At 33.2% G+C, this 25,419-nt stretch overlaps 1 long non-coding RNA gene across 1 annotated transcript; it reads right to left on the bottom strand.

Moving 5' to 3' along the window:
• Positions 1-6,426: 6,426 nt before the first annotated feature.
• LOC129749752 (uncharacterized) lies at positions 6,427-7,037 on the bottom strand. Its single transcript, XR_008738155.1, has 3 exons — positions 6,895-7,037; positions 6,614-6,801; positions 6,427-6,496 (listed from the first exon to the last, which is right to left on the bottom strand). It is a non-coding gene; the product is annotated as an uncharacterized LOC129749752 (long non-coding RNA).
• Between the last annotated feature and the right edge of the window lie 18,382 nt (positions 7,038-25,419).

The following is a 25,419-nucleotide window of genomic DNA, read 5'->3' as shown; positions in this document are numbered from 1 at the left end:
AAATCAAACCTAACTTGTACCCCAGAAATGATATTAGATGTTATGCAAAAAAAATTAAATTATAGTGTTTTTGATTGCCAATTTGAAACCTGTTTATCAGTGTTCGGCATCGCTAACTGAAAAATTAGCGCCGTTAGTTAAATCGCTAACTCATTTAAAGTTAGCGATCGCTAATTCAATACGCTAAAAGTGCCGAAAAAGTTATCGCTTTAAGCTTAAAGCGCTAATCGCTAATTGTTGAACAACATTTATGCCGGAACAAATATAAAATTTTTCTGTTGTTACGCCCTTTTCCCCTCCGATTTTTTCAACTACCCAAGCGGGAGTAAATAAAGTTTCAAGAATTTCATTTGGATAAATTCGATAAATTGATCGATTCTTTTTACAAGCAGCAAAACATAACCGTCTAAGAGGGGAATTGTATCATCTCTGTGTTCTACAGATAAAAAATTATTGAGAATGTGGAAGATGGGAGCTATGTTTTTTTTAAATTTTGGTTAAAAATTTAATCGATTTATAGGTTTTGTGCAAAGTAGATGGTATGCAATTTTGTTGCAAACAATCTTTTGTGCAATTCATTCTCTTTTTTGCATTATTATTACATTATCCTCATTTAAAATCTTTAATCTGTTTTCCCCTTTTTTAAAATAGCAATGAACTAGTAACAACTTAACAAAGTCAATTTATGCTATGGTGGTTTTATCTTATTTTTATATGAACTGATCTGTATAATCTCTTAAAAACTGTATTGTGAATAGTAAATATCTCCACCACTATAAAATAAACGCTGATTAAGGGACGTTAAACATAGTTTTATATTGTTCAACACCTTTTATTGTTATCTTCTTCTGTGAATGATGCGTGCTAAAAGAGGGAAAAATGAAACTTAATTCATCTTTCCTCTAATTTCAGTACGCATTCCTCCAGTGAATCCAAAGAATGATGTCCAATGTCACCTCAACTTGATTAATGACAAAAAGTTCTTTCTATCACTAATAATTCGAGAGATTGATACAAATATATTTGGAGTTAGCGGTCTTCAATTAGCGGAACAAAAAAGTAGCGGAACTTTTTAATTCGCTAGATTAATCAAAACTTAGCGGCAAAATTAAACCGCTAACAAAAAGTTAGCGGACTAATTAGCGATTAGCGGATTAGCGCTTTTGCGCCGAACACTGCTGTTTATATGTTGGATGAAAATAAAAAAATCGCAATTAACAGCTTTGCATAGCCGATGAGTTTATTTTTTTAACCTTCACATAAAAAATGTCATGAACTAATTGAATGCTCCAGCAAGCAAAGCCTGCAATTTACAATACTTTCAATGGATTCCGATTTTTTATTTTGAAATGGTTATACCCTTTTTAGTGAAATACTATTCTTCTTCTCATGTTGGCAAAAGAAAGGTTGAGAATAGGTGAAAAAAATATCTCAACAAAGACAAACTTCATTCCAAGCTTATTTGAATTTCTTGGAGCCATACAAATTTCCATACAAAATTGAACACTAGACTGAGTCGATTTGGGGTTATTTTTTCATTCCTCAAACCCTGGGGTCTTGGTCCAAAACTCATCCATGATTTTTTGCAGAATTTTTAAGTAACCTTTACATGAGTGAATTTGCTTTAGGAAATTTAAAATTGGCACAAAAACCATCAGCTGGCTCGGCTTCACAGAAGAAACAAATATGATGTTGATTTTTCAGTACAAAATATCCAATTTTCCCATACAAACCTAAAAGTTCAAATTTACTCATGTAAACGTTACTTAAAAATTCTGCAAAAAATCATGGATGAGTTTTGGACCATGACAAAGCTTTTAAGACCCCAGGGTTTGAGGAATTCAAAAATGACCCCAAATCGACTCAGTCTATTGTACACGTTCATTGATTACATGCAACTGAAAAAAAACTCGGGTTGTTTTTGAATATGACATGTTTTTTCTGCTAAATAAGTGGATATTTACGTTTAACTATTAATTTTAATAATTTCTGTGCTCTTATAAACTGTTTTCCAAAATTTTCATATTGAAGCATTCTATGCTGATTTTCAATAATTCAACCTTTCTTCAAAGACAGTTCTTATTTCCATAAATATATTTTTTCTGTCTTCAAGTATTAAAATTGAAGTTTTGAGATTATTAAACTCTTTGAAAAACATATCTACGTGTTAAGAAGTCATGCAACTTGCAATGTCTAAAAAGTGTCAAAGTCACTTAAAATGCTTTGGCTTTAAGGGACTATTTCTTTATCAGATTTATTTTGAACTCCTTTATACCGACCATTCACTCATCATTCTATCCAAAGAATCTTAAGATTGTTCTGAAAACCCCCCTGTTTCTCAAATTTCGGAACGACAAATCTTAAAGAACTGTATTTCATGTCAACATCGAACTTCTTGCTTTTGATAAAAATATTGTCAAAATATCAAACAATAGGAAAACTTCAACCCTCAATCCCAAAAAAAAAACTTGAAGTCAAAGGTTAATCTGCCATCAAGCTTGGCCGGAGACATTTATGTGTAACGAAATCACAAATATATCAAAAACTATAGCTTTTCAAACTTTTTCATTGGATTTTTCATTAAAAACAAAAATTGTTGCAATTAACTCCATTTTCTTAGTAGTAGCATGAAAATCGTATAGTTTTGTAATTTAAAAAAAAAAAGTAGTGAAATCAATTATTTTTCTGATAACGTTAATTTGATGTCTCATTAACCTTAAAACTTTCGATGTACAAGCGGTATGATTATCTGTGGACATTAGATTTTCAGAAGCCATTGAAATTGAAAAGTGATGCATTATGCGCCATGTGACGGTGTACAACGTTTTTATTTAGATTTTTTTTTAATTTTTAATTTTTTTTTATCAGTTCGTTGAAAATTAAGTAATGACAGAATCTGATTAAACAACTTTACTTCAATATGTTTGAAGTAAAGTTCATTTCAAATACTTTCTATAACTTTGATATACAGTACCGTTCATAATTGTATAGAAATTGGAAGCACGCACACTGTCACTTCGACTTTGAACTTCCATAACTTTTGACTCTGATGATATTTTTTGATCAAATTTTCTGCGTTAGATAGATTAACTACCACACTACTATATCACAAAATTTGAGCTTTCTGGAGTTTGTGTGGTCTGAGATACAGTCATTCTACGAAAATCGGACTTTTTGGACTTTTCTCATTTAAACAGTAATATCTCAGAAACTACGCTACATTTTTTGTTGAAATTTTGCAGAGTGATTGTTGAAATGTAAAGCTATCATGTCTGAAGTTTTGAAAAGTTTTATTGACGGGAACAAAAGTTACACGAGGTACAATTTTTCAGGCATGAACCTAAAAATGCGATTTCTATAGAATTATGGACGATTGTTTTCATAGGAAACTCCTATTTTATGTTTAACAACCAGTAAATCTATTTCAACCAAAAAATCAAAACATTATTGCGAGATTCTGATTTCAAAACACAAATAGTTATTTAATTCCATTTTTTCATTTCATCATTGCTTTTGCCAGACATTTTTTTGACTGATTTGTGGATGGAAACGATTATGTTCTCATGAATCGTCCAAAATTCTATAGAAATCGCATTTTAAGGTTCATGCTTTAAAAATTGTACCACCCGTAACTTTTGATCCCATCAATAAAACTTTCCAAAAACTTCAGACATGCTTACTTTATATTTCAACAATCACTTTGCAAAATTTTAACAAAAAATGTAGTTTAGTTCCCGAGATATTGCAGTATGAATGAGAAAAGTCCAAAAAGTCCGATTTTCGTAGAATTGCTTTATCTCAGGCCACACAAACTCCAGAAAGCTCAAATTTTGTGGTATAATAGTGTGATAGTTGATCTATCTAACGCAGAAAATTTGATCAAAAAATATCATCAGAGTCAAAAGTTATGGAAGTTCAAAGTCGAAGTGACAGTGTGCGTGCTTCCAATTTCTATACAATTATGAACGGTACTGTAGTTCGGGAAACTTTGACAATGTTATAATTAAGAAGTTTCTAATTGTGGACATAAGCTTTTTTAAGTTTTTACACGAAAAAAACATGGTTCTGACATACTAATTACTAAAATCATGATGAGAAACAATTCAACGCAAAATTTCAAAAAATCCGTTGACAAATTGAGCTTTTGTCTTCCATTTTTAAAAAGGTGTTTTTTTTTTAAATATTGTTAGTATATTTTCCATTTAATTTAGACATACTTTGAAACAATCCGGATTTAACGAAAAATCCTATGAGTTAGAAAACTAATTTGTTTGTAAAATGAAAGTTCACATTATCCGTTACATTATCATTTTTTTTATAATTGTGAAAAGTGGTAAATAACGTCAAAAACAGTCAAAATCGAACGGTATGTTTATACTAAGGAATTTCACTGATCCAATTTTTCTTGTGTTTTTTTTTTTGTTTTGGGTCCGAATTAACCCATTACGCATATAAACCATAAAATATGGAAGAAAAACGGGACCGTCTCAAAATTGGATTACATTTGAACAAGAAATTCTCATAATAAGTTTCCGTAACGAATATCAGCCTCTTTGACCACATGGTGGCTGAGCCTTAAGAAGGTTTTTAAAATGAGCTATCATTGGAAAAATCGGGCAACATTAGGCACGACATAAAATTTAGCTGGGCTGGGCAACTATTGGGCACAGACAAGCTGTTTCAAATGTTTTTTTTTTTTTTTTTTTTAATTTTAATGTCACTTTTTTCGAACACTTGAACTTTTGAATCTTGTTGACCAATCCTGTATGAGTGCAATCGACAAAAAAAATCAAATGAATTCGATTGAAATGACTAAAATACAGCATAAAAACCAAAATCATGTGCAACGAATGGCTAATCATCGTATTTCTTATTCGATGAATAATTTAATTTGTATCATTCTAGAGGTCTGTCAATCAATTTTTTTTCATTAAGTATTTCTGAATGTACTCACAACTTTTTATGAATGTTTCTTATGAGATTGAAACATAACATTAAAGAAAAATCCAACTCAATCAATGAAGTAAATTACTTCGCCAATTCAGAACCAACAATTAATTTATTCCAACTTGTTAATGGATGCATATTCAAAACGCAAAAAGGAAATAAATCCAATACTTACTTCGATCTCTGAATGGGAACATGTCTTTTGGCATTGAAAAACAATAAATTCAATTGATATCACTGCTGGGTGCCTACACGGAAAAAAATTGAGTGGTTATCTCAAAGCCGCTGTCATGATAATTTTACCATTTCAGTGCTATAGTATTTTCAACCACGAAAAGTTTAACATCGATTTTGTAAAAGTGCGCATGAAACAATATTGAAATTACTATGTACCTGGTAATTTTCGATAACTCTCAATGTTTGTTGTCGAAAATACTATGGTCATGATAATTTCACCATAATTTCTATTACAACTAGCGTCCGCATAGTAATTTAGACATTGTGGCACCAATTCATATCAACAAAATACTACGCACATGGTACTTTTGAGAACAAAACATTATTGACTCAAAAACATCAGTGCGTATGATAATTTTACCATGCAAAACATTCTTGTTGTTTACACTAATTCAGGATCATTAATCATCAAACCCGTGAGAAAAAAAACTAATTTTCAGCTGCTTTAATGTTTCACAACTTTGAAAATCATTCCAGAGCATCGGGAGAACACACTAACATCGACCGACGTGTGTCGGAAGTGTGAATTTTAATGTTTCAAATAATGTCATAATGCATGCATGCAAATAAACAAACAAACATACATAGTAATTTTACTATTTAAATCAAGCTCCTCGCTCCTCCTAATATTTATCATAACACATACTAGTTTCATCATGAAACATATTAATTTTACTATGGACGAAGTAAAACAATGCATCATTTCATTGACAATTTTACTAAAACGCAGTCGAATTTACTATGCGCAGCCAAATTGAGCACATAGTAAAATAGCTATGCTTAAGGTATTATAAACAACAAAACATATTTGACTCAAAAATATGGTTGCCTGTTGTTCATTTAAACCACGGATTTAGTAATTTTACTATGCTTTTTTTTTGTGTGTACACACAAAAAAAAATCATAGTAAAATTACTATATCCGTGGTTTAAATGAACAACACGCAACCATATTTTTGAGTCAATAATGTTTTGTTCTTGAAATTACTTCGCGCATTGTAATTTTACTATGTGTTGATTTTTACTGCGCATAGTAATTTCGACTGCATTCGTAGTAAAAAGTTAATGATAGAATGAGTTATTTTTCTTCGTGCATTGTAAAAGTGCAATTTTCCATTATTAAAATAACACATTAAAAAGAGTATCGTATCATGGTATATATCACAAAATTACCATGCAGCAAGATATAAAGGCTTGTAAATAAAATTCATTTGTTACCAATTTAAAATTTTATTTTTTTCAACTCATTGTAAGTTTTTACGACCATCCACGGTTGGTAAACTGGGGTTGCATCGAAGCGTACAGCTTTACGTCTGAAATGAAAATTAGAAAACAAAAAAACAATTAATTATAGGAAATAGAAAAACTGTTCAGTTTGCTTATCCAAAAAGCAGTAGAAAAATTAGTTTAAATAACACAATTTCACTCACCTGAAAGACTGCATTCATCGGCCCGGCAGATGTGCTGAAACTGCGTCCCGCTTACAGTGCGCCAGTTCACCGGTTACCATCCTTCGTTCTATTGTCCTCCGTCGTTGGCCAATTGCTGAAATTTACACTTGTTACACCACCGAGGGAGGTTCCCACGGTTGGGGAACTCGAAAACAGCATTCGCTTAGCTAAAACAAATTGAAAAGAAAAAACTGTCAATCTTTTTTGCCTACATAGGATTGGAATAAAATGTAAAAGAAAAAGAATACAATCTCACTAACCTGAAAACAACATTTTCCAACCAGACTGATATGTTGTTCGGCTCTGGGTGCGTCGGATTGAAGGCTCGTTGGACTGTTTCGTCAACAGCAACAGATTCTTATTGGTTTGCCTCCTCCGCCGGAGCATTGTCATCAGCCGACTGGTCACATCAGTTTTGTGAGTCTTGCCCCAGGTCAGTGATGGTAAATTTCGCCCGTCACGCTTGACCCGACTAGTTTTGTTTCATCAAACGACTGGCACTGTTCTCAATTGACGGAGCCTCACTACTCGCATGACGGATAAAGCACGACAACATTTCTCCATCATCGACTGGCGAAGCTCCTACACATGGTCAAAATTTCTCCTGAGAGTGACTGGCAAATCTCTTCACACTTCGATCGGCTGCTGACGGCAGGTACCTACAACTAATTGAACGACTTGCTGGCAGAGAGCAACAATAGCAATAAAAAACTGAACTGCTGGCAGGAGCAACAATAATAATAAATGCGTTTCTTTTTCGTCATCGGTCGTTTGAATGCGATTGCTTGACTAGGTTATTATTTTAGCTTCAAATGAATGGGGAATGAATGACTGGCAAACGAAGTGACTGGTCGTTAAGAAACAGTCAATTGAGTTTGACGGACCAAGAGGCTTCACAGTCACAGCTTCACGCCTCATGACGATGACTTTAGCCTGCCCCAGGTGCACATCACAAATCGACCGAAACACTTAGGTATTCACGCCGGAGATTCAAAATTGACGTACCCACGGGGCAACTTTATTTTTTCTGGTTCGAAATTGTAACCGACTGGACGATGTGTCAAAAGTATAATGCGCATAGTAATTACAAGAACACGAATCGTGCAAAATCTAAATATCATGGGCATGGTAATTTAGACACGAAGAAATTACTATGAGCTGTCAAAGTTCGCATAGTAAAAATACTATGTCGTAGTATTATCGCCCAGATTTTTGGTAGAAAATACTAAATCATGGTTGAAAATACTAAATGATGGATATAGTAAAATTATCATGACTATGTTTTTGAAAAGCCCATGCAATTTTTTTCCGTGTAGCGAGGAATTGCATGATTTCCTTTTATGCATAACTTCGCGAGGCAGAAGCAGTGAAGTCAATTAAATTTATTATTCTTCAAGGTCAAAAAACATACCCTGTTAAATAGCTTATATCTTTTTTGCCTAGTAAGAAACGAAGTTATGGTCCTCGTCTAAGTTGTTCAGCGGAAAATTTCCTTAGCAGAATTTATAAGTTGGCCCAAAAATCATTATCAGGCTCGGTTCTACAGAAGAAACCAAAATGATGTTGATTTTTCAGTTGAAAATATTCAATATTAGCTTAGCTTAGCTTAGCTTGATTGACTACTCACATCCACCTGGATCATTGAACCCGAAATGCACCATTAACAAATTTTACAAAATTATGTTTCTTCTAATAATCAGTTGATGAAAGCGTTATTTTAGTTATTATACATGCATTTCGAAAACCATGATCGCAAGCGTAGCTCTGTAGAAATAATTCCACATCGCCAATGGTTGCTACTCCGTGATTGACCGAGGCCATCAATTTTGTACAAAGGTCAAAAGAATGGTACTTGGGATTAGTGACTCATTCTCATTGTACAAAACTGATGCTCTCTCTTTGAACATCAATAACGGCGCCGGCCACGTCCTAGTAGTCAATAGATAGTTTGGAAAAATAGAGAAAGGGATGAAAGATATCAATTTACGCTTTAGGACCGAGGTCACCTCTGCATCCTAGCAAACAATTTTGTTTTGGAGTGTGGGTGGAAGGATATGACCAGGAAACACTTTTGACCAGTGCGATCTATTTTTCAATCCTAATCTCGAAATTTTTGTTTGAAGAACATTCCTAACCTGCTAAATCCTGAATAATTACCCGATCTCTTTTCATTTTTGTTAACACTCTCTAACATAGCTTTATCACAAATTTAAATTTTAAAAATCTTTTATGTGGCTAAGATTTACTACAATTTGAGAACCTCTCATTTCTCATCCTCCCAAGGAAAAATGAATTTTTTGATAAACTCATTCTATTATTTTTTTTAGGAATCCTGCTCAAAAACAAAATTTATAGAACTTGTCATCTACCTAAATAAGGTTTTTTCAATGTGTAGTATAAAAAATAAAATTATCTGTTTCTTAGTTTCGCTTATCATTGCATGAACGTTGAAGTGTGATATGAAAAAAAAAATCAAAATTTGAAGATGAATTCATAAAATAAACTTTTTCGCAAATAAATTTCATATTTTGTACCTAATTATTTTTATTTAAAACATTAATAAAGCAATGTGTGTTATTCTTGACATTCTAATTGAAAAGAATTTTATTAAACTGTACGAATAATTTACTCAATCTTTTCTGTCAAAAATGCTTATTTTGCAGCTACTAAAAAAAAAAAAAAAAAAGAATTTCCATACTTATAACGAACGATTTGATTCTAGTATAACTAACTTAGATTTCATTTAAAAAAAAGTTTTTTATAGTTTTTTCCTGAACTCCTTAAAATTATTCAAAACAATTGAGCTTTAATAAAGTTATTGTTTTTCAAAACTTCTTAAAAATTATTTGTTAATATTAACACTTCACATGCTTTCAGTAATTAGAAGTTCTTCTTAAACCCTTAGTGTAAATATTCAGCTAGGTTAAATTGATGAAAATAAATGTTTTTTAAGAATTCTAAGATGATTTCATTATTCAATTTCAAATAAATTAAAATTTCCCTTATAAAGCCTTGAAAAAATTTATACTCCTCAATTAGCGGATCAAGATTTGCCTAAAAAAGTCAAATGAAAATATTTAACCGAAAAACTCAAGGTATTTTTCCATAGAAAATATCAAATGTTCTACCGTTTATGAGTGTCTAAGGTATAAAAGATTTTACTTTCCATAAGGAAGTTGGTATAAACAGCTTAAACAGGCAATTGGCACTATTTTTAAAATTCTCGCATGAGCAGAATATGTAGTTTCACCGATATATCCTGTTAATTATAATATTTTTTTTTTCTATTTTGTATTTCTGGCGAATGTATTATGTATGTATTATGTTTATTATTAGATTGAAGTTTTTATTTTGAATTATGAAATAAATGGTTTATTTTCAAAATCTTTACAAATTTAAACTTTACAAAACACATGTAAAGAAATATTTTTCGAAGAATGGCAATCATTTTCGTTCAATACTAGCACCTGAACACTATTTTGTTTTCTACTAGCATTCATTTATCATCCATACCACAATATGCACATCCAAATTTTACATCAATTTCATATTCAAGCCTCAGCCGAAAAATAAATTCTCTTATCATGTGTAACCACCTAAATCGTCCTCCTTATCATCATGTTTAAATGTATGTCTGTAATAATACTTGTTATGTAATGTAGCTAATCAATTTAATAGAACCATCTAATGAAAATTTTTGCTATATGTTTTTAGAAAAGATGGAGACGTGTTTTATCGATTTTTCGAAGATCTGTTTCAACATTTTTTAACCTTATTGATTATTTCAATCCTTCAGTCTATACCACAAACCAATTTGCATTAAATAATAAAATAAAGTAGTATAAAATAATGAAAAATTTCAAACGAAAATGTAAATCGATATTCACTTACGCACAACCGTCCACTTAAAAAAATTGAAGCCTTCAAATCCGGAATATCATTCTGAATCATTCACTAGATGGCGATATGAGAAACCAAATTTTACCACAAGATGTCGGTAATGTGCGTTATGACTTTTAATAAAGTTGTTATCAGAGATTAGAGCCATCTACATTTATTTTTTTATTTCGTGAACTGACACGACCATCAACAAACGAAACAAACGCTATGTAATCACAACACCAAAATTATAACAAGAAAATCATAAATAAATCGATGAAACCTTTTACTACACCTCTCTGATAAAAAAAAACTCATTAAGAAAACGCGAACAGCTCCAACCAGTTTCCAGTTCAGAACTGTTACCTAAATTTGGAATACAGGAGAGGTCTAATCACATAGAAAATCTTTTAAAACAATCAAGTACTATACAATGCAATCTTCTACTTAATTAAGAAATAGAATATTTTGGAACCAAAACAAATTACTTGAATGAAATAAATTTAAAAAAAAATATGTGCCTCGAATGCCGATACTTATCTTTTTCGATGATGCAAGTTATCCCTCATGTCCCATGTTGAAACGCTAAGTTAAGCAACCGTTTGCTTTAGCTAGGACCTAAACCTTATTTTCGTGGTTTATTCGTGTTGAGCCGGTTGAGCGATATTTTCTCGAAGCGTTGAAGCGTTTGTCAACAAAACGTCATCCAATGACCAAATTGAAGACTTTTAAATCACTCTTTTTTAGAAACTAGCAAAAATGTTTCATAAAACTTCACTATAAACAAACTCGCGGACACTTTATTGATAGATTGCTCTTATAAAATTCTAATTTTGAATAGTTAAAACGCGTAAAAATTCACTAAAATTTTCTGCAATAAAACTCGTGTTTGCAAGCGAGCAGTGCTTCCAGACCTCCCCTTTTCAGTTGAAAATATTCAATATTCTCGTAAAACTTAAAAGTTTAAATTTACTCATGTAAATGTAACATAAAAATTCTGCAAAAATCATGGATGAGATTTAAACCAAAACGAAGCTTTTCAGGCCCCAGGGTTCGTGAAATTCAAAATTAACCCCAAATCGACTCAGTCTTATGGGGTAATATCAACCTAAAAAATGTTTTTTTAAGGCATTTTATCTCTTAAACTAAAGTGAATCCTAGTTGGATGTAAATATTTGATTGAATTGAAGATTTTGTTTTTGTTATTAACTAGAGTAATTATTATGATTGATTTAACTGAAAACTAATTTATTTTATTTCAAAACATCCGTACGACGTTTCACCAAGACTAAAGGCGAAATAAAGTGATACGGGATTGAAATTCAGTACTCCAAAATCTTTCGAAATCAGTGCTTAAAACATGAGCACCAGAAATGCAGTTCCCCTGTGCTACCATTCTGGATCTGCAACCCTAATCCTGGCATGCGTATCAGCGCATCTGATGGATTTACAATGTTTATGCCAGAATAATGCATCCCGTGTAGGAATTTGGCTGCATCACGTCGTCGTGGTGCGATGATAAATGGTGCTTCCGAGATTCTGTCCGGAAGATATTCGTTGTATGCAGGATAGGGATGCTTCGCTCGTTGTTTTTTTTTGAAACACCAAACAACAACCGACCTACCAGTTGACTAGGGATGGGAGCGAAGTGGAAAGCTACCGGAGGACTCGCGAAAGGGAAACGGTTTTATTGTGCGTGTGTACACGTGCTCATGATTGTTACATCTCAAATTCTTTCCGAGACGTTGTTATCAGAGTTGATTCAAGAGAGCACAGGTAGGTTGTAGGTTAAATAAATCTCGTTGTACATAGTACGTTTTCATTCACAAATTGTAGCTTCGAATTAAAACGAAATAGAAACTGATATCTTTCATACATTGATTTTTTCCACTTGTTTTCAGAATAAGCGACCCTAATATTTTCGTATGTTGCAGTTGTTGTTATTTAAGTAAAACAAAACCAATGTTCCAAAAGGTGTAAAAATAATTTTACTTCTCATGATTTGAGTACAACAAAATAGAATTTAATAACATCAACTAAGCTCGACACAAGATGACGTCCCTGGTTGGTCGAGGGATCGTTGTCTCTGCATGCCCGAACGATAAATATCAAATAGCCCCCGGCTCTAGGATTTTTCTTAAGCTTCTAACGCGTTTTCATATTTCATTTCCGTTTCAACGCTTTTACAGCATCCCTTCTCCATATTCACCATCAACGAAGGTTTCCGGCAAGCGTCCTCCTACCTACATTGTGTCGTCATCCTTGCAGATGAGAAAGAAAAATTTCCCATCCATGGATGGAAAACGTTCGCAAAACACTTTCAGAAACTGCATTGCCACAATGACCGGAGATGACCACAAAAATGGATGCCATTAGCAAGTGTTTTTTTCTGCTTTGCGCTTTATTTGGGAAACTATGCTTAAGTATTATAATGATGCCGCGGGATTGAACTTATAATTTAAAATAAATCCAGTTTAATTTTTGGTATATGTTTCAATACAAAGCGAACTTTTCTTTCCTTTGCCATTTAATTCGATTGGTGTTTAGAGATCTTTAGTTCAAAAATGAAATGCTTTTAATATTGCTCATATTTCACCCAATTTGAAGTAAAAAAACTGTTTTGTTCATGCTGTCATGAAACAAAAAAATTACATTACATTAAATTATAAATTGATGAAGTGCTGTGGTATGAAAATGTTACATTTATTCCGCGCTGTTTCAGGATACTCCGTTTGACGGTATACGGTTTAAATCTGTATCGAAAAATCAAGAAAAATTGCTTCTTTGAATGTACAGAAAAAATGAAGTTGATATTCTTTCTTTTAGAATATTAATTTCACCGATATGCCGAAAACAAAATTACAAAGAAGGAAGATTTACAAAAACTCACCAGAAATAAATCTATTTTTTTAATTATTGGTGACTTTAATGCAAAACACCGATCTTGGAATAATATTTCATCAAATTCAAATGGGAATATTTTATTTAATGACTGCTCTGCAGGTTATTACACTGTTGAATATCCTAATGGGCATATTTTTTTCTCTTCTTTTAGAAATCCCTCCACAATTAATTTCGTTCTAACGGATTTCGGCGAGCATTGTAGCCAATTCGTTACTCGTGCGGACCTCGATTTAGACCGCCTTCCAGTGACTTTTCTTTATCCGAAAGTCCCATTGAAAACCCTTTAAAATCAACTTTTAACTTTCAAAAAGCTGACTAGGAGTGATATAGGAATTTTATTGAACGTAATTTAGATGTAAACGTTCCACTGAATTCAATAGAAGATATTAATTTGGCTGTATAAAATTTGACAACTTCAATAGTCAATGCTGAAGCCGCTTCAATACCTAAAGTTTAACATTAATTTAATCAACCTTTGATTGATGATGATCTTCAGTTTTTGATACGACTGAAAAATATTCGTTGCCCTTCACAGCAATGAAGTAGGGATTTCGACCTTCAAAAAGAGTTTAAACGTCGTTTAAGTTTTATTCGTAATGAAAATTTTGCAAAAGCAGTAGATGACATAAAACCCTACTCAAAGCTATTTTGGAAATTGACTAAAATTCTGAAAAAGCCCCAAAAGCCAATTCCTACTTTGAAAGATGGGGATAAACTTCTTTCAACTAATGCAGAAAAAGCTAAAAAATTAGCCCAACAATTTGAATCTGCTTATGATTTTAATTTAACGTTGTAAGTCCAATTGATGCTCAAATTTTGCTAGAATTTTATGAAATTCTTTCTAAACAAAATGTATTTGAAAGTTCTTGTGAGACAAACATTGATGAACTTAAATTGATTTTCAAAAAATTCAAAAACATTAAAGCTCCAGGGGAAGATAAGATTTTCTATATTCTTACTAAAAAGTTGCCTGAAAGCAGTTTAAATTTTTTAGTTAAAATCTTCAATAAATGTTTTCACTTGGCTTATTTTCCCAATAAATGGAAAAATGCCAAAGTAACTCCAATTTTGAAACCGGGAAAAAGTGCTTCAGAGTCTTCAAGTTTTCGACCAATTAGTTTGCTTACTTCTTTAAGTAAACTATTTGAGAGAATTATTTTGAATAGAATGATGATTCACATTAATCAGAATTCTATTTTCCCTGATGAACAATTTGGTTTTCGTCATGGACATTCTACTACACATCAACTTTTGAGTGTAACTAATATGATTAACGCTAGCAAATCTGAAGGTTATTCAATTGGTGTTGCTCTTCTTGATATTGAGAAAGCTTTTGACAGTGTTTGGCACAAAGGCTTAGTAGCTAAATTAGCTCGATTTGATTTTCCTGTATATCTCACCAAAATTATTCAAAATTATTTGACTAGCCGAACCTTACAAGTAAGCTATCAAAATTCATGCTCTGAAAGAAAACGCATTAGAGCTAGTGTCCCTCAGGGTAGTATACTTAGGCCCATTTTATACAATATTTTTACTTCTGATCTCCCTGATGTACCCGAAGGAAAAGGTAGAAGATTTTTTGCTGATGATATTTTGCTTTCAGTGAATTACTTGAAAATGTGGGAAATTTCTCCTAACGCTTCTAAAACTTATTTTATTTCCCCATAAGCCAAGAGCAAATTTTTTAAAACCTAATAAAAATCATTAAATAGCTTTCAATGGGGTTTCATTAGAATGGTCTGACCACGTGAAGTACTTAGGACTTACACTTGATCGGAATCTTACTTTTAAAAATCACATTGAAGATATTCAATCAAAATCAAAGGTTTTCAAAGTGGTCCCTACCGCCCCCTTGGGGGCGTTGAGAGCCTCCAGGGGGGCGATGACTCAGTGTTGAAATTTGGGGGCGTTGGAAGGGCTCAGGAGGGCGGTGGGGTCGTAATTCACATTTGCACAAATTACAGAACAATGTATATTTGATTTAACGACGAGTAAGTTTGAAGCAAAAAATTAAATTACGGTACAAAACTAGACATCAGGTTGAAGACCTAAATACCTATTATTTCAAAGAGCTGCAAGCACATTTATGTTCCAGTATCCCATTAACTATTTTTTAATGTAACTAACATATTTTTTTTAATTGTCACTGATTATGTTTAAGCTCATCATGTTAAAACAAGAATAATTTTAGACGGCAATGCATGATAATCTTTAAACTGTATTGTCTCAAAAAAATTGCTAAACAGAAAATAATTTCGAAAAAATCTGTTTAAAAGGGCGTCATCTGTGATTCAGTGATAGATTTTTTTTAAAGAAAATATGTAAGAATTATTTGAGATTACAGAATTTTTATTTTAAGTTCTTATTTGTTCATATCTGTTTTAATCGATTCAAAAAATCAATTGTGCCATTTGCCATGGATAAACTTTTAATCTGTTCGGTTATCATTGGCATTGCCTGGATTTAGTTATAAGAATATAATTGAAGCTTGAAGACCCGTGGATGCTGCATAACTAAGAACAGGATCCAAATTCAGATTAAGATCGAGAAGTAATAGGACTATTCTTGCGTTAATTTGCCAGGTTGTCAGTATTTAATTTGTATTCAATAATGCAATTTAGTCTTCAGCACTAATGCAAATTAATGGTGAATAGAATTTCTTTTTACTAAAATTTAAGATAGTTATATGATTTGATATCAAAACAAACTAAGTTTAAGTAAGTGTCCTGGAATCTTCACATAGAATTAATTGTTTACTGGAGGTTTGAAGCAATATGAGGCTTTTAGAGCCAAAAGGGTGCATAAAAGCTAATTTCGAAAAAACTCGAACCTTACAACAACATCAAGCCAAAAGCTTACGATCCAGATTTTCATTTTTTTTAATAGATTTACTGAAAATTTGCCCAGGGGGGCGTTGAGCTCGAAAATTTTGCAAAAGGGGGCGGTGAGTGAAAAAAGTTTGAAAACCACTGATCTAAATGTTATAAATACACTAAATCTCTTTATTCTCTCATCAACAGGAATTCCCGACTGTTCCTGAAGAATAAGATGTTTATCTAAAAACAGCTGTTCCGACCAGCGATAATGTATGCAGTTCCGTTTTGGTCTAGCTGCTGCGCGACGAGGAAGAAAGCCATCCAGAGAATTCAGAACAAGGTTCTGAAAATGATTTGGCGGCTTCCACCTTGGCACAGCACCGAAGATCTTCATCGGATTGCGGGCATTGAATCGATCGAAGAGATGGCCAACAAAATCATCTCTCACTTCAGAGGAAAATCGATGCAGTCTTCCATCGCAGAGATTCGTCCCCTTATAATTAGTTTAATTTTAGGATAGTTTTTAGTTTTCAATTTAAAATATTTTTGCCATTACAGGATGTTCTCCTACATTAAATACTTAATTGTGCTCAGCAAATTTAAGTCTTATAAATAAATTTTTATTATCTTGTAAATTATAGGGCTCTGAACAGTTCATTATTGAGCTGAACACCTAATTTAATGTATTAATGTAATATAAATGTAATGATGAATTGATACAAATAAAGACAAATTTTAAAAAAATAGTAATTGATAAAATATACAAAAGTAATGTTGAAAAAGCGACACAATCATCAAAACTTACGGTTTCATTTAAACATCTGAGGTACATCCGTGTACCTTTCACTGTAGATCGTACAGGAGAAGGTTGACAAGTGTCGCTCTATACTTTTTTGGCCGTTTATTCCAGAATTTCTTGAAATATCCAGGCTTGCCCATAAATACAATAAAAAGTTCGAGATAAGTCAAATCTGGCTGGGATCCCGACTTTATTCAGATTATTTGCTAAATCAAATAAAACAATTGATATCAAATAAGCAATTTCAAATTGCTTGGCACTTGTTTCGATGTGTTTTGTTCCAGTTTTCACGGGAACCCACTCTGTTTGGTGAAAAAGGCCCTAGAGGCGACTAGTCAACTGATGTCCTTTCTGTTATTGTAGACATTTTTTCAAATCAGAGAGATCCCTACTTGAAAAGGATCTTGTAATACATCATCTGATTATATAATCTGGTTGAAATAAAAATAAAAATTAAAATAATAGCTTTTGTGTTTTTATTTTCTTTTCGGTTCGCCTAATACCATTATTCGGTATTTATGTACATCTCTAATTGCAAGAATCATTTTACTTTAGCACTCACACGGGGAACAAAAGTATGGGAGAGTGGGGAATCATGAGCCACTTTTTTTCGTTGTTCCATAACTTCTTTATTATAAACGATAAAATGAAAATAAAAAATGGTATGGTTTTCTACATTTTCAAGATATCATAAGATTTTTTTTTAGTTTTTAATAAGTATTTTCCCCAAATTCTGACTGTTTGAAAAAAAAGCAATAGTTTTTGGATTTTGAAAAATGGTGGGGAATCGTGGGCCACCAAATCCAAATTGACCAAATAACAACTAAAGTTTATGAATTGATCCAAAACTGTGATTTCCTAATTCATTTCGCTATTTTAAAGCAATTTCAGATGATGAAATAAAAAAGAGAGCTGTGTATGATCGCATAGACTGGCTTGCGAACGTTTTGGAAAAATATCTTATATAGGATGGACAAAATATTTTTCATAACTCTTCATTTGGCATAAGAAAACATTACAGATAGGAAAAACGTATTTTAAGTTCTGAATGTGTATAAAAACATAAAAATATAGGTGATTCAAGATGTGTGGCCCACGTATGAACATATTTTTGTTATGCACTTTATGTTCCCCATCGATGAAATTAGCTGGTGTTTTTTTAATTATGTAAGTAAATTTTTCTAACTTTTTTTAGCTTGATAAATAAAAGAAGCAGATGATGCGTATTTCAGTCAACAACATATAGAAATATCCCAAGTAACACAGATTAAGCCAACTAGCATTAGGAAGTTTTAAAATGGTTTAATTATGGCATTTTTTGTGCAGCTCGTTTTATGACGGTTTTATTATGGTCATGCAGAATGCTTACATTTTTTTTCGACCATATGGTTTCAGATGGTTTTGAAAACGCTAAGAAGTTTGCTCCAAGCTTTCTTTTGCATGTTCTATAATAGCACTCAGTGCATGATTATTAAACCGCCATAAAACTTAGTGACAGTTCTCGATCAAGATGTCAAAATAGGACACGCTCAGGTTAGATAGCACATATTTGAATTGGAACTCCCATTTTTACACATTTTTGGTAAGTTATGCGTGTTGGATTTGAGTTAAAATAAAAAAAAAATACATCTTTGAAAACTTGAAATCACCGAAAGTGGTATGAATATCTTTACAATATGAGTATTGAGTGAAAGGGCACAAATAGAAGGAAAAAATTGTTGCTTGACGCCATCTTTAATTCAAGATGGCGGCTTCCGTTTTTATTTTCAAAGCTGTAAATTACTGAAAATATCGTGAAACCTTCAAAATATGGTTATTAGGTGAAAGTGATTAACGAGTAGAAGTCAAATTTCGTTACCCGTCGCCATCTTAAATCCAAGATGGCGGCTACCACTCAACTTGAAAATACTGTAAATGACTGAAAATCGCATAAAACCCATATTATAGGGGTAAAAGTTGAAAGAGATCAACCGGTAGAAGTTGAATTTCGCTATCTGACGCCATCTTTAAATCCAAGATGGCGGCTTCCGCTAAACTTTAAAATGTAATAAATTACTTAAAATGACATGAAACCCATAATGGTATTGGGTGAAAGGGCTTAACGAATAGAAGTCGAATATTGCTATCTTACGCCATCTTGAAATCCTCGTTGATCGCTTTGAAGTAATACCCATATTGTGGGGGTTTTAAGCGATTATCAGTCATTTTAAAGTTGAGCGGCAGCCGCCATCTTGGCTTTCATGATGGCGTCGGACAACGATTTTCGACTTTTATTTGTATAGCCCTTTCACCCAATACCCAGTATTGTGGATGTATCGTGAGATTTTCAGTTATTTACAGCTTTAAAAAGAATAGCAAAAGCCACCATCTTGGATTGATGGGAGCGTCAGATAGCGAAATTCGACTGCTTCTAGTTGAGTCGTGGACCGATAATGTGGTGATTTCATGCGGTTTTCAGTGATTTAAATCATTTTTAGGTTCAAGGGAAGTCGCCATATTGGATTTCAAGATGGCGTTTGATAGTAAATTTCGACTTCTACTCGTTTGGTCCTTTTACCCAATACCCATATTGTGGTAGTTTCATGCGATTTTTATTGATTAACGGCATTTTAAAGTTCAGTGGAAGCTGTCATCTTGGATTCCAAGATGGCGTCGGAAAGAAAAAAATCAACATCTTCTAGTTTAGCCTTTTCATTCAATACCCGTATAGTGGTGGTTTAATGCGACTTTTTGTCAGCATTAACGCATCAAAAGTTGAGCGGATGCCGCCATCTTGGATTTCAAGATGGCATCTGATAGCGAAATTTGATTTCCACTCGTTTAGCCCTTTCACTCGATACCCATTTTGTTGGGGTTTCATGCGATTTCAAGTCATTTACAACTTTTAAAGTTCAGCGGAAGCCGCCATCTTGGATTTCAAGATGGCGTCAGACAACGAAATATGACTTCAACTCATGATGTATTCCACGGGTCATTCACAACCAATCCCTTTTCATTCAAAAAGTCTGTCCTCAATTACTGTACTAATGATTAACAACTCAGAAATGAGGAACTCATCCTAAGCGTGTAATTGGTTGGCTTGCGAGAGAAACGTCAAATCGTAGCTTTTTTCGGGGTTATTATTAAACCATAATAAAACAATGAATCGACTCACGCCATATTAGTTGCAAAATCGAAGGGCACAAAATGACGCCATGTTGATGGATTCACAATGCAAGCATTGGAAAATATTTTTTCAGGCCTTTTTTCCATCAATTCCATCTAGATTGACCATCAGGTTTGACGAGGCGCATTTATTTTAAGATACAATTTCATACACATTTTACCTCAAATCTTGACTGGCAGTAGAAAAGACGCTCATTATATGATTAAAACATTGGTTTTTTAGCTATTAATTTTACCAGAACATATCTGAATAATGCAATCATCATTCATCAACCATTATGGTTGCTGGAAAAAATTAAAAAAAAACTCCGAGAACGCACAGAATCGAAAAAAGAAATTCTAACATGTTTAATAATAGCTTTTTAAAAGCTTTGGTTACCAACATTGATAACCAACAATAATATATCTTGATGGCGTTTCTAGGGTAGGGCCAAATAGCCTGATTTTGGCTTTATTAGAGTCCAGGTGATGTTATAGAAAGCGCTTTAGCTTTTTACGAAGATTAATGCTATAGTCCCAACGAAATTTTGCTAACCATAATAAAGCTAAAATTGTTACTTGGGATATGCTCACGCAAAGCGACGACGATGACAGTTGGATTGAGGTTTTTATCTAAACACACATCTAAGATATTAAAAGTGGCCCACGTTTCCCCATGGCCCACGATACCCCACTCTCCCCTACCAATTTTGAAGTAAAAAATCTGACAGCCGGCAATCGTCCCGTTCGTTAGAATGGCGACGTTTCGACCAGAATCCCAATGGAACGCCACCGAATGTCTCCTCACGCTGAATCCAAAACATTTGTAACCGACAGGATGTAATTCTAGCTTTGCGAGACAGCTCCAAATGCTTTAAATCAATTTGTCAATCATCTTCAGCACCGGAACAAGTACAATTCCACACGTCTTTCGGAAGTGATTCTCTCCCAGAGGCACATTTGCAGCATCAAAATCACATTAGCTCTCAATCTCGAAGCTTTGGCTAGATGGACGATTGAGACAGGAGAGGGAGGAGCCGGTGAACCGGAAATGGCTGGCTGGGGGTGGGAGGAAGTCACGTGTCAACTTGAAAACATTCATCATCAATTTCACAGCCTCACACGCACTCGAGAGAAGCTCCAAGGTTCAGATCCCTATAGCAAAGCAAGAGAGCGCAAAATGAAGTGGAAAAGTGAAAAATAGGCATCTCCATCAGCTTCTCGCCTGGGCCAATTCCAGACTGCCAGCAGAGCCAACCCAAAAAACCACCCACCCATCACCCACACACCGATCGCAAATAATGGTCTTATCTTGACCTGGTGATCAAATTTATGGAACCGAGCGATGTTCCAGGAGGGGGAAAGCCGCAGAGAAAATCAGCATTTTCACACTCTTGCTGCCTGCCATTCTGTCGGATGTGGTGCGTACATTTGTACACAACAATCGACTTTTTCCCTTATTCGATTTTTTTTTTTGCTTTGCTCTTTCTGTTGATAGCATGAGTGTTTCATCTTATCGTTTTTCGTTTGCGGTTTTTATTATTGTCGCGCGTTAGCAAGACCGATAAAGCGCGATGAAAAATGATGACGACTGTTCCGTGTTCGGGAACTGTTTTTTTTTCTCTTCTCCGTGTTCTCATGAAATTGAAAAAAAAAACTCTCGAGCATGTGAAAGTCGAATCGTGTTACCGTCAGTTTTGGCTGATTGCATTACGGATTTTCTTTAATTTCCTTTTTGTATCTACTTTTTTTTATTCCGTCCTGTTAGAATATTATTTTTTAAATAAGTATGCCTTCCATCTGCTTTACGTTTCAAACTTTCCTCCAAATTTGTTTTAAAGTGTTGTTTCATCAAGCTAAAATTATTCAATACAAAAAGTATGGTTAATTTTTACTTCTTTTTAAGTTTTCCGTCCTAAAAATCCAACTAAGACCCTCACTCACGATCGTTACTTAAAATCATACTAATCAGCTCATAGTTGAAAAATAAGAATATTTTATGAATGACTTTTAAAAACAAGTTCACTCGTGTTGGACGAAAGTGGTAGAAATTTTGACACTTGTACCCAGAGCCGTAGGAAGAACCGACTCATGGGGGAGGGGGGGGGGGGGGTTATGGTGACTGATTTTTACCTAAGATTTTTTGCCCAACAATGCGCGAATACAAAAAGAAAATTAAAACAAATTATGTTTTTAACTGTATGATTATTCATTTTAAAGTACTTTGACATTACAAGTATACATTTACTTGATGCAAACTTGAACCATATTAATGATTTTAGTTTGAAATATGGCTTTCAAAAAACTTCAATACCAAGAAATTGCGGATCAAATTTGAAATATCTCGTTTTTTCGCTTGCCGCTAGCATGCTCCATCAAACAGCATATTTCAAACGTTTTGAATCTAGTAATGAAGCCTTATTCTACAAAATTCAATACAAAACTTCCCGTTAATAAAATTTCTTTAGAAAACTATGTTGAATTTTGTTCATTAGTTTCTGAAACATAAAATGCCTAATTTTGGTGTCATTGATGTTATAATAATGTTAAACAATACACTGGGAAAACATAGAATTTTGTGCAGTTTTTTAGGGTGAAGATGTTTCATTAATTGCAAATATTTTTCATAAGGAATCAATTTCATCATGAAAATCCTGGGGATGATTTTTTAAATAAAATTAGGGTTTTTTCGGATAAAACAAAAAAATCCAATTCTACCTTTTATTTGTGTTTTCAGCTGAATTTTGTTTACAAACTTATTTTGTTTAAAAAACTGAAATTAGAAACTGAATTGCAAGCAATCTTAACAGACTAAGGACCGCGGAAAAATCTATGACGAGTAACACCAAAATACACCTCAGACACTACTGGACTAAATTTTACAAATTAAGCATTTTTAAGTTACGGCAAATGTTGTGTTTAATTTTGTCGAACAAATTTTAACACTTAAATTCAGTCCATTCGAGTTATACTTCGAAGTGTAGCACACTGTTGGCAAGCGAAAAAACGAGATATCTCGTATTTGGTCCGCAATGTGTTAAGCTCATGATTTCTTGTATTCCTCAACAGTCAACAATATATGTTGATCGTAAAATTTATTTAAATGCTAAACATTTTTCTGAATTTTGAATCTGCATTCTCTTTTTGGGGCGACTGTTTAGTTTACTTTTAATGGGTTGATTCTCGGCTTTCAGTCTCAAGTTTTTTAGTAAAAACGACTTTATTTTTACATATCCAACGTTTCGATCCTTATAGGATCTTCATCAGGGACGAAAAACGACAACTTTTTCGTCCCTGATGAAGATCCTATGAGGATCGAAACGTTGGATATGTAAAAATAAAGTCGTTTTTACTAAAAAACTTGAGACTGAAAGCCGAGAATCAACCCATTAAAAGAATCTGCATCCTGAATTCTGAACTAAAAATGCGCTTTGAATGGTACAAAAAATACGATTTGCGAATCTTATTTCAGGTCAGAATTTTATGGGCCAAATTTTAGAGCTCTCATTCATGAATCTATTATTTAAACTCTGTAGTTCAGGTTTAATATAAATTCACTATTTAAATTTTTTATTTGTACTCTGTATTGTGAATCAAAATTTTAATATGAATTTACAAAGATCTGATTCTAACTGTTCAATTTTGGATGGCCATTTCAAAGCTTTAAACTTTGGAATTTTGTGTAAGAATTAAGTTTAAGAATTTCGAATTTGAATATAAAACTAAATTTCTCATTTTTCATATATGGAAACTATTACCAAAATATTGAAAATGTATATGATCTCGAAAACAAAATTAAAATTTGATATGAAATGCAAAACTGACTTTTCAAAGCAACTTTTCATTTCTAATTTCTTATGATTATTCGAACTGAAAACCAAGAATCCTGAACTGAATACAGAATCAGAAATACGAAAAAAGGTATTAAAATTTGGTAAAAGGATTTATGGGATTAGAACCTCTGAAATGGGTTTAATTTAATTCAAAATTTAATATTTAGACCTGAACTGCTATAAACAAGTGAGAAAATTTTGAAAACAGTGTAGCAGAAATATGGACTTGTAATAGGTTTTTGATGTTTTGGCATTAGTTATTAGTCTAGATTGCTGCTCTTGATTAACTTTACTATACTATCATTTTCTCCAGGGAGACCCATAATCAAACCACACCAACATCACCGTTGGTTTTTCTATTTTTAACCAGTGAATCCACCCCAAGATTGGACTTGTCCACCTAAAAGCATCCTTTATCAACATTCCCACAGGTTTATTTTGTGTATTTTTATCTTAAATTCATCACAAACACTCAATTTTCTGTAAATTTTGACGGACGAGATAAAAAAAAAGAAAAAAAAAACAATCCAATTGCATTGCGAAGACAACATGTAATAAAAATGAAATTTAAAGCGAATCGTAAAGACAGCTTGATCATGTTCACAATTTCTAGCGGGTTGAGCTTGAAATTGGAAAGCTAGTTGAGAGGACAGCCTGAAAGTATCGAAGGAAATTTCAAGCAAATTGACAGGACAACCTGAACGTATCGATACAAATTTCAAGCAAGTTGAGAGGACATTTCAAGCTTTAAAGGCGAATAGAGAGGACAGCCTATGCTTACGAGTTGAGAGGACCGCAAGGTAAGAACAGCGTGTTTAGAGGACAGCTGTATTGAAATAAAGGCAAGTTGAGAGGACAGTCTGTGAATTGCGAGTTGAGGAGACCGCAAAATAAAAACAGCATGTTGTAAGTACAGCCTGTATTTTATTACAAGGCGAGTTGAGAGGACAGCCTTTGAATAGCGAGTTAAGAGGACCGCAAAATAAAAAAGCTTGTTAATAAGGACAGCTGTATTGAAAAAAGGCGAGCTGAGACAACAGCCGATGCACGCGAGTTAGAAGGACCGCAAAATAAAGAGTGTGTTGAGAAGACAGCTACATCGAAGAAGGCGAGATAAAAGGGCTGTATATTAATGTCAATATTACATTCTACATTACGGATGATGAGAATAACGGAAGATGATAGAGTTGTGAGGCGATTGAAAGATAAGAAACTAGGAAGATGAAACAAGGAGAAGACGCTTTGGTGAAAAGATGGCAAGATGAATACAATGGAAAGAAGAAATTGTGTGGGAGATATGGGTAAATGAGATGATTGCAAGATATAAAAAATAATATGATGAGAAAATAAGTTGATAAGTAGATTGAAATCCAGAAAATGAGTGATGAATATTAGAACGCAACAAGTTTC

The sequence above is a fragment of the Uranotaenia lowii genome, chromosome 2, assembly GCF_029784155.1.
Source record: "Uranotaenia lowii strain MFRU-FL chromosome 2, ASM2978415v1, whole genome shotgun sequence".
Taxonomy (NCBI): Eukaryota; Metazoa; Arthropoda; class Insecta; order Diptera; family Culicidae; genus Uranotaenia; species Uranotaenia lowii.
This window is presented reverse-complemented; position numbering and strand designations above follow the sequence as displayed.